A 10119-nucleotide genomic window follows, 5' to 3' on the forward strand; every position below is an offset into this window, starting at 1 on the left:
AACTTCCCTATGACCCTGCAATTGCACTACTGAGTATTTACCCCAAAGATACAGGTGTAGTGAAAAGAAGGGCCATCTGTACCCCAATGTTTATAGCAGCAATGGCCACGGTCGCCAAACTATGGAAAGAACCAAGATGCCCTTCAACGGATGAATGGATAAGGAAAATGTGGTCCATATACACTATAGAGTATTATGTCTCCATCAGAAAGGGTGAATACCTGGGCACCTGGGTGGCTCAGTTGGTTAAGCAATGGCCTTCGGCTCAGGTCATGATCCTGGAGTCCCAGGATCAAGTCCCACATCAGGCCCTCTGCTCATCAGGGAGCCGGCTTCTACCTCTGCACCTTGCCCCTTTTATGCTCACTCTCTCTCTCTCTCTCTCAAATAAATAAAATCTTAAAAAGAAAAGAAAAGAAAGGATGAATACATAACTTTGTATCAACATGGACAGGAGTGGAAGAGATTATGCTGAGTGAAATAAGTCAAGCAGAGAGATTCAGTTATCTTATGGTTTCACTTATTTGTGGAGCATAAGAAATAACATGGACAACATGGGGAGATGGAGAGGAGAAGGGAGTTGATGGAAATCAGAGGAGGAGATGAACCATGAGAGACTACGGACTCTGAAAAACAATCTGAGGGTTTTGAAGGGGCAGGGGATGGGAAGTTGTGCCAGCCTGGTGGTGGGTATTGTGGAGGGCATGTATTGCATAGAGCATTGGGTGTGGTACATAAACAATGAATTCTAATATACTGAAAACTAATTAAAAAAATAAAAATTAAGAAAGCTAATATTGTAATAGAATTATAAGAAAAAGAAGAAAATTATTACTTTGGAAAAAATACATCTTAATATGTTTATAATATAATCGGTATGGCACGGAGTGGGCTTTCCCTTGTTTGAGCTTTAAGAGCAGGAAAAATAAAGCTAATGGTATTAAGTACTCACAGTTATTGAGAATGGCACAACTGTTTTTAGTACATTACCAAGTTGGAAAAAGTAAGCTACTTGATGATAGGCCTTTCTGAATTTCTTCTTGAAAATTTCCTGAAGATTCTTATGAGAACGTGAAAGGCAGTATATGAAGATGGAATTGGCAGGATATAGAAAATCATACCTGTCATAGGAACATGCGTGTTGCACAAATGGTACAAGCTGATTAGTAGAACAATCTAATAGGTTAGGAGAATTAGTAGAATAAGTCTATTAGTCTATTACTACTTAGTAAAATTAATTAGAAGTAGTATAATTAATTGTTGACAATTAAGTTGACAAGCTGATTAGAAGAATGATCATGTGCTCTCAAAGACAAACATATTCACAGTCATTGATCTGTGTATTTGGATTAAAGAAATTAATACAAATTCAGAAATACACAATTGTCTTCTTTTCTTCTTCCTCCACAGTGGCAAAAACGAAGAAATTCTGAGGGAAACCCAGCCTCTGTTTACTCTTCAATCAGTATGAACACAAAAAGTATCAACCAGCTCCCTTGTTTATGCCAAATTAGTTTCATTAGGTCAGAAGAGAAAGACTGTAATCACCATATAGAAAGAAGAGTTGAACTATTTTTAAGTATCTCTAAATATGTTGCAAAATGCTAGTGTGAAATTACAGTTAGGTTTCACGTGCTCTCCTTGACCTTTCAACATTTTTTCACTGGTGTTAGAGAAAGTATTGCTCTAAATTAAGTGGGAGAGCAGGCTTGGGAGAGTGGAAACAGTAGCATAGTAAAGGTTCTGGAAATCTTCATCTGTAGCCTGCCCAGAATGTTGACCAAACTTTGTGTAGTACAGAACACCTCGTGCCACTCAAGTGCAAAAAGAAAACACAAATAATAAGAGCAAAGACAGCTTTTAAAAATCTAGACAAAAAATAATTTTCAATGCAGTGTAAGATTTTTATGATCTTAGAAACTCTCCGCCAGATTCTGTTTACTGTGGTAACGTGAGAACTGAATACAAATGTGTATATTTTGCTACTTTGGGATGCACCTTAATCACATAACTATTAAACTTCCCCTTCCAGGGAAGATCTTTTCTCTTGTTATTAGATTTTAGAAAGCTCAGGTTTTCCAATTTTAAAGGTAATTTCTTCTACTTGAATGAAGCTGCTAACTTAGCCTTTTTAAAAATTGCATGAAGAGCCATGAGGTCACCTGACAAATGTGAAGCTGAATAAGTCATTTACCACAACCAGAAAACTGATTGGGTATGAAAATGTGTAAGTTTTTATTTCCAAGGGAATTATTACCTATATTGACCCTATTATATAAATTTTTATTTAAATACTGGAATTTCTACTAACATATGGAACACACAAATGGAATTGTCAGAATGTGTTCCATATTCTGGAGGGCAAGCTCGAGATTCTGACTATTGCCCTTGCCCTCCAACATGAATGCCAGAATGGCATAATTTTTATGCATTTATATAACAGACTTCCATTTCAGTGTTACTTCCTTCAAGGGAGGATTTTCATCTAAAATGGACTTTAAAATAAATAGAATAAGATATTAATAGTCATTAAGCATCAAATCTCATGTAATTGTTGTGGATTCTATAATGTAATATTATAATGAAGTCAAACATTAACACTTAAATACTATCATGTAGTCATCAGTTGATTTCATTTGTGTCCAGAGACAGGGACAGATTGGACAGAATTTTCCTTTGATGACACAGTGTGCTTCTTGTACACAGGGTGCTTCTTGGCAACATTTTAATTCATATCTCCAGGACTCTTTTGAAAAGAGTTCCTCAGGAAACAAATAAGGGAATATGGACTTCTCTGAAGTGAAAAAGGCTACTAGCCAGACAAAACTGCAAATATCATGTTTGATGTTGATGACCTGTGTCCTTTTTGTGACTTCAGTTGTTAATAGATAACACTAGTAATCCAGATTTTAGATTTTTCTGAATACTGGTAAAGATGAACTAGAATTAGTTAGGACCTGGAAACTCAAATTCAAATATACCAAAATTAATACACCATATGTATTTTAGAGTTTTTCAGAAATACTATATGATACCCTGAGGAAACATGGAGACTCTCCCCTCTTCCCTCTCTCTCCTCATTGTTACTGCTCTCTTTTTTTAGCTCATTATGAGTTGCATATAATAAAATGTATGAAGAACACAGAATTCTACAGTCTAATGACATATATCAAAGTAAATGTGCGGTTGACTGAGACACTAAGGTCAAGAGGCTGAATGTAGCCCATGTACCATCACCCCTCTCAACCTCTCATGTAATGTACCTATATTTTGACACTTATTCCTTTGCACTTATTTAGAGATTTAAGTTCCTTAACACCACTGTTTAGTTTTTCATTTTGTTTTATGTAAATGAAATTATACAAGATTTATACATGTGGGTCTGGCTTCTTGCATTCAAATTTTTATCTGTGAGATCCATTTCCATTGTAGGGAGCTGCGGTTTGTTGATTTTTAATGATGCATTGAATTCCATTCTATTAATAAAACACAGTTTATGTATGCATCCTGCTGCTAAGGGGGAATTTGGGTTGTTTCTACTTTTTGATTAATAATGCAGTTCTAAATGGTTTGGCATATATCTCTGACACATAGACCCATTTCTCAGTTTTTACCTTTATGTTTAGTGCTTATTTTTGAATGTCCTGTTGATTAAATCTTGTCCTATCACCAGACCATTGGATATCCGCCTTTATTACATTCTGGAATTTAATTATTTAGCATTTTACCTATTGATTTCTGTTGTGATTGAATTTTGTATGTGATGTAAGGTGAACACCAAACTTTATTTTCTTCCACAAGGTTATGCAATTGGTCTAGCACCCTTTACTGAAAAGGACAGTTCTTTCCCAATGTTTTGTAATACCATTTTTTTTCCTTTTAAATCATGTCCTGGGCTTCATCTAAACTCTTTTGAGTTCCACTAGTTTCTTTCTCTTTTTTAGGACCCCAACTCTACTTTCTGAAAACTTTGGATACACAATAAAGCGTATCTTCCTTATCTTCTATTTCCCCATGTATATCCTTAGCCTTCAAAGTTTCACATAAAGTTAAAATCACTTGTCAAGTTCTACAATAAGACTGTAATACAGTTTAGAATGCTGTTGTCACATTGAATATATGGAGTAACTTGGGGAATATTTACATCTTTCTAGTATTGAATTGTATTTAATTTTCAGGTTTGTGTTGACCTGCAAAGTTTGTCTTAAAATTTTATTCTCTGAAATAGTCTATGAACATTGGTATTACTTACTCATTTACTTATTCAGAATAGTTGCCTTAATCCAGAGTTTCATTTGAGGGAGAATTTGAAATTATGGATGTTTCTTTCGTAGTTATAGGAATATTAGATTTCAAATTTTCTTTATGTAGTTTTGGTAAGTTCTATTTTCCCAGAAGTTGTCAGTACATGGCCCATTTTTTTAAAAATTATCAGCAGGTAGTTATTTATAATATTTTCCCATTTTTTAAGTATGTGTGATAGGTTGTAACTGTTGGGTCCATGGTCAAAGGAGCGAGACTGATACAAAGCAAAGGTCAAGCAAAGCTTTATTTTGCACCAAGCATCGAGAATCAAACTGACTGGTCAGGGCCATCTCTTACAAAGAGGCGCCCCTTCCCCACTGCACAGACTAACTTTTATAGAGCAAAGGCCATGTTGTTGAGCCTGGCTACACATAGGTGGTCAATGAGATTACTACCCTAGTAGATATTTGAACTAGCCTATCACCTTGGTCAGAATTGGCACTCAAAAGGTGGGGCCACTCTCCCTGGTAGCTAGGGAGACAGTATGTGCACTCCACTGATTGGAGGTCTCCACCTGGCCTGACCTGCCCTTGTATTGGGGTTTTGCAAGTAAGTTCCTCTGGGAGGGGCAGGGTCAATCTAAGTCTACTGCATAGGGTCAATCTAAGTTTACTGCATAAACAACAAAATGGCTCCCTCTGGCTAAGTAGGCCCTTACAGTAACATATCTTTTTAAATAGTGATTTTTACTTGTGTGTTTCTTAATTTCGTTAGTCATTTTGAAAAATTACTTTTTAATTGACTTGTTTGTTCTTTTTTGTAGTTTTCAATATCATTAACTGCCATCTTTATCTTTAATTTTCTTTAATTTTTCAGTTTGCTTTCTCTTTCTATAAAATAGATACCTAAATTAGTTCAGTTTTTTTCTAACATATGAATTTAAAGCCACAAATTTTCTTCCAAGTCTGGATTATTTCACAGTTTTTAAATTAATTATTTAGTGCAAAAAAAAAATCCAAAAACAAAGCCCAGAAACATATAAAATTAGGAAAAAGCAATCAACCATAGTACCTATTTTAAAAAAGAAATACAGTACTCTTTGGTAAAGTGCTGATAAAATATATGAAACCCAAATGAACAACATTATAAATTGAGAAGTAAATTTTTGAGTGAATATATTTTTATATAAAATTTTAAACTAGTAAATTTGAAAGTAGAGATGTTTTAAAAGGCAGTTTTATATAGATACAAATGCCAAAACTGACTGAAGAGTTGCAAAGTTGATAACTTCAATACTATATAAGGCTAAAATACAGACAATAAGAGGAAATAAAAAATTAAAATAAATTCACTACAACTGTTTGAAGAGCAATCATAGAGATATGCAGAATAAATGGTCAGAAAGCTCAATGAGACAAAAGCAAAATGCTATTTACTTTTTGGAGAATAGAGCCCATCTATGAGAATTCCTGTGAGTATGTAGTTTTTTTTTAATATCCACATTAAAACTGTAGTAACATTCTGCATTTATGGTGTGGTCCAGAACAGCAAGTTCACATGCTTGAAACTGGAACTAGCTCAGTTGTCAAGCAGTATTTATGTGACAAATCATAGGAGAAGTCTCCCTAGGAGCCCACATGCACAGGGAAGCATATTGATTCCCTAGGTTTAATGGGCAGTAGAAGAAGTGAAAGGAATTTATTTATGTAACTCCTGCAGGGATGAGGTTCACAATGCTCTCAATGAGTTCCAATCTAATCTAAATTCTCTCAAAGTTAGGGTAACTGAGACAGAAGATAGAATTAGTGATCTGGAGGACAAACAGATAGAGAGAAAGGATCAGGAGGAAGCCTAAAACAAACTAGAAGATATAGTGGAATAAATTCTTCATGAAAATTTTCCCAGTCTCACGAATGGAACCAGTGTTCATGTACTAGAGGCTGAACAATCTCCACCCAAGATTATAGATTAAAAAAAAAAAAAACAAAAAAACCATCAAGGCACCTGATAGTCAAATTGAGGAATCAAACTTGTAGATACAATCTCTTGAAAGCTGCTAGGACAAAGAGGCTCCTTACTTACAGAGGAAAGCCCATCAGAATAATGTCAGACCTGTCCACAGAGAACTGGCAAGTCAGAAAGGTCTGAAAAAATATATTCAGGCACTAAATGAGAAGAACATGCAGCCAAGAATACTTTATCCAGCAAGACTGACATTCAAAATGGATAGAGAGATAAAGAGTTTCCAAGACCAGCAAGGTTTAAAAGACTATGCAACCACCAAGCCAACACTGCAGGAAATATTGAAGGGGGTTCTATAAAAGGGGAAAAATCACAAGAATAGCATTGAACAGAAATATAGAGACAATCTACAGTAAGAAAGACTTCAAAGGTAACACGATGTCAATAAAAACGTATCTATCAATAATCAGCCTCAATGTGAAAGGCCTAAATGCGCCCATGAAATGACACAGGGTTGCAGATTGGATAAAGCGACAGGACCCCTCCATATGTTGTCTACAAGAGACCCTTTTGGAACTTAAAGATACACCCAGATTGAAAGTGAAGGGATAGAGAAGCATCTTTCATGCCAATGGGCTTCAAAAGAAGGCCGTAGCAAATCTCATTTGAGATAAATTATATTTTAAACTAAAGACTGTGGTCAGAGATACAGAAGGACACTGCATAATTCTTAAAGGGACTATCCACCAAGATGATCTAACAATTGTTAGATATATGCCCCCAACATGGGAGCAGCCTTACATAAGAAAACTGTTAATCAAGATAAACAGTCATATTGATATGAATACATTAATAGTAGGAGATCTTAACACGCCTCTCTCAGAAATAGACAGATCATTGAAGCAGAAAATCTATAAAGAAAAAAGAGCATTGAAGGACACATTGGACCAGATGGACCTCATAGATATATACAGAACATTCCGCCCTAAAACAACAGAATACTCATTCTTCTCAAGTGCACATGGAAGCTTCTCAAGAATAGACCACATACTGGGTCACAAATAAGGACTCAACTGATACCAAAAGACTGAGATTATTCCCTGCATATTCTCAGATCACAATGCTTTGAAACTTGAGCTCAATCACAAGGAAAAGTTCGGAAGGAACTCAAACACCTGGACGCTAAAGACCACCTTGCTTAAGAATGCTTGGATCAACCAGGAGATCAAAGAGGAACTGAAACAATTCATGGAAACAAATGAGAATAAAGACACTTCGGTCCAAAACCTATGGGATACAGGAAAAGCAGTCCTAAGGGGGAAATACATAGCCATCCAAGCCTCCCTCAAAAAAATTGAAAAATCCAGGGGGAGGAGTCAAGATGGCAGAGTAGTAGCAGGCTGAGGCTACTTCAGCTAGCAGGAGATCAGCTAGATAGCTTATATAAAGATTGCAAACACCGGCAAATCCAGGGCAGATCGAAGAGAAGAAGAACAGCAATTCTGGAAACAGAAAAACAACCACTTTCTAGAAGGTAGGACTGGCGGAGAAGTGAATCCAAAGCGACAGGAAGATAGACCCCAGGGGGAGGGGCCGGCTCCTGGCAAGCGGTGGAGCAAAGGAGCACAAAATCAGGACTTTTACAAGTCTGTTCCGCTGAGGGACATCGCTCCAGAGGTTAAACCGGGGCGAAGCCCATGCGGGGTCAGCGTGGCCTCAGGTCCCGTAGGGTCACAGAAGGATCAGGGGTGTCGGAGTGTTGCAGAGCTTGCGGGTATTGGAATGGGAAAGCTGGCTACAGAGACAGAGCCAACAGTAAGCTCGCAGCTCGGAAAAAAAAATATCACAGCTCGGGCTTACCTTGAACCAGTGGCAGGCTCGGTGAGCTCCGAACGCGGCTGGAGGTCAGGCAGACGGGAGTAACTGGGCGCTGTCCTCTGAGGACACACTGAGGAGTGGGGCCCTGGGCTCTCGGCTCCTCTGGGCCGGAGACCAGGAGGCCGCTATTTGTATTCCCGTTCTCCAGAACTCTACGGAAAGCGCTTAGGGAACAAAAGCTCCTGAAAGCAAACCTGAGCGGATTACACACCCCAGCCCCTGGTAAGGGCGGTGCAATTCTGCCTGGGGCAAAGACACTTGAGAATCACTAGACCAGGCCCCTCCCCCAGAAGATCAACAAGAAACCCAGCCAAGACCAAGTTCACCTACCAAGGAGTGCGGTTTCAATACCAAGGAGAGCAACAGATTTCCAGAGGAGGAGAAAGCAAAGCACGGAACTCATGGCTTTCTCCCTGTGGTTTTTTTAAGTCTTGCAGTTAATTTAATTTTTTTCTTTTTCATTTTTTTCTCTTCTTCTGCTAAAATTTTTTTTTAACTTTTACCCTTTTCTTTTTTAACGTTTTTTAACTAGTTTATCTAATATATATATATATATATTCTCTTTTATATTTTTCTTTATTCATTTTCTTTTTTTAAATTCTTTTCTTTTCTTTTTTCTTTTTTTCCTTTCTTTCTTTTTGAACCTCTTTTTATCCCCTTTCTCCCCCATCACATTTGGGATCTCTTCTGATTTGGTTAAAGCATATTTTCCTGGGGTTCTTGCCACCCTTTTAGTATTTTACTTGCTCCTTCATATACTCTTATCTGGACAAAATGACAAGGCGGAAAAATTCACCACAAAAAAAAGAACAAGAGGCAGTACTGAAGGCTAGGGACCTAAACAATACAGACATTGGTAATATGTCAGATCTAGAGTTCAGAAAGACAATTCTCAAGGTTCTAGCCGGGCTTGAAAAAGGCATGGAAGATATAAGAGAAACCCTCTCAGGAGATATAAAAGCCCTTTCTGGAGAAATAAAAGAACTAAAATCTAACCAATTTGAAATCAAAAAAGCTATTAATGAGGTGCAATTAAAAATGGAGGCTCTCACTGCTAGGATAAATGAGATAGAAGAAAGAATTAGTGATATAGAAGACCAAATGACAGAGAATAAAGAAACTGAGCAAAAGAGGGACAAACAGCCCTGGACCACGAGGGGAGAATTTGAGAGAAAAGTGACACCATAAGATGAAACAACATTAGAATAATTGGGATTCCAGAAGAAGAAGAAAGAGATGGGGAGCAGAAGGTATACTGGAGAGAATTATTGGGGAGAATTTCCCCAATATGGCAAAGGGAATGAGCATCAAAATTCAGGAGGTTCAGACAATGCCCCTCAAAATCAATAAGAATAGGCCCACACTCCATCACCTAATAGTAAAATTTACAAGTCTCAGTGACAAAGAGAAAATCCTGAAAGCAGCCCGGGAAAAGAAGTCTGTAACATACAATGGTAAAAATATTAGATTGGCAGCTGGCAGGCCAGAAAGAGCTGGCATGATATTTTCAGAGCACTAAATGAGAAAAACATGCAGCCAAGAATACTATATCCAGCTAGGCTATCATTGAAAATAGAAGAAGAGATTAAACGCTTCCAGGACAAACAAAATCTGAAAGAATTTGCAAACACCAAACCAGCTCTACAGAAAATATTGAAAGGGGTCTTCTAAGCAAAGAGAGAGCCTACAAGTGGTAGATCAGTAAGTAACAGAGACAATATACAGTAACAGTCACCTTACAGGCAATACAATGGCACTAAATTCATATCTCTCAACAGTTACCCTGAATGTTAATGGGCTAAATGCCCCAATCTAAAGACAAAGGGTATCAGAATGGATAAAAAAACAAAACCCATCTATATGTTGCCTCCAAGAAACTCATTTTAAGCCCCTCCAGATTTAAAGTGAGGGGGTGGAAAAGAATTTACCATGCTAATGGACATCAGAAGAAAGCAGGAGTGGCAATCCTTATATCAGATCAATTAGATGTTAAGCCAAAGACTATAATAAGAGATGAGTAAGGACACTATATCA

The sequence above is a fragment of the Mustela erminea genome, chromosome 10, assembly GCF_009829155.1.
Source record: "Mustela erminea isolate mMusErm1 chromosome 10, mMusErm1.Pri, whole genome shotgun sequence".
Classification (NCBI taxonomy): Eukaryota; Metazoa; Chordata; class Mammalia; order Carnivora; family Mustelidae; genus Mustela; species Mustela erminea.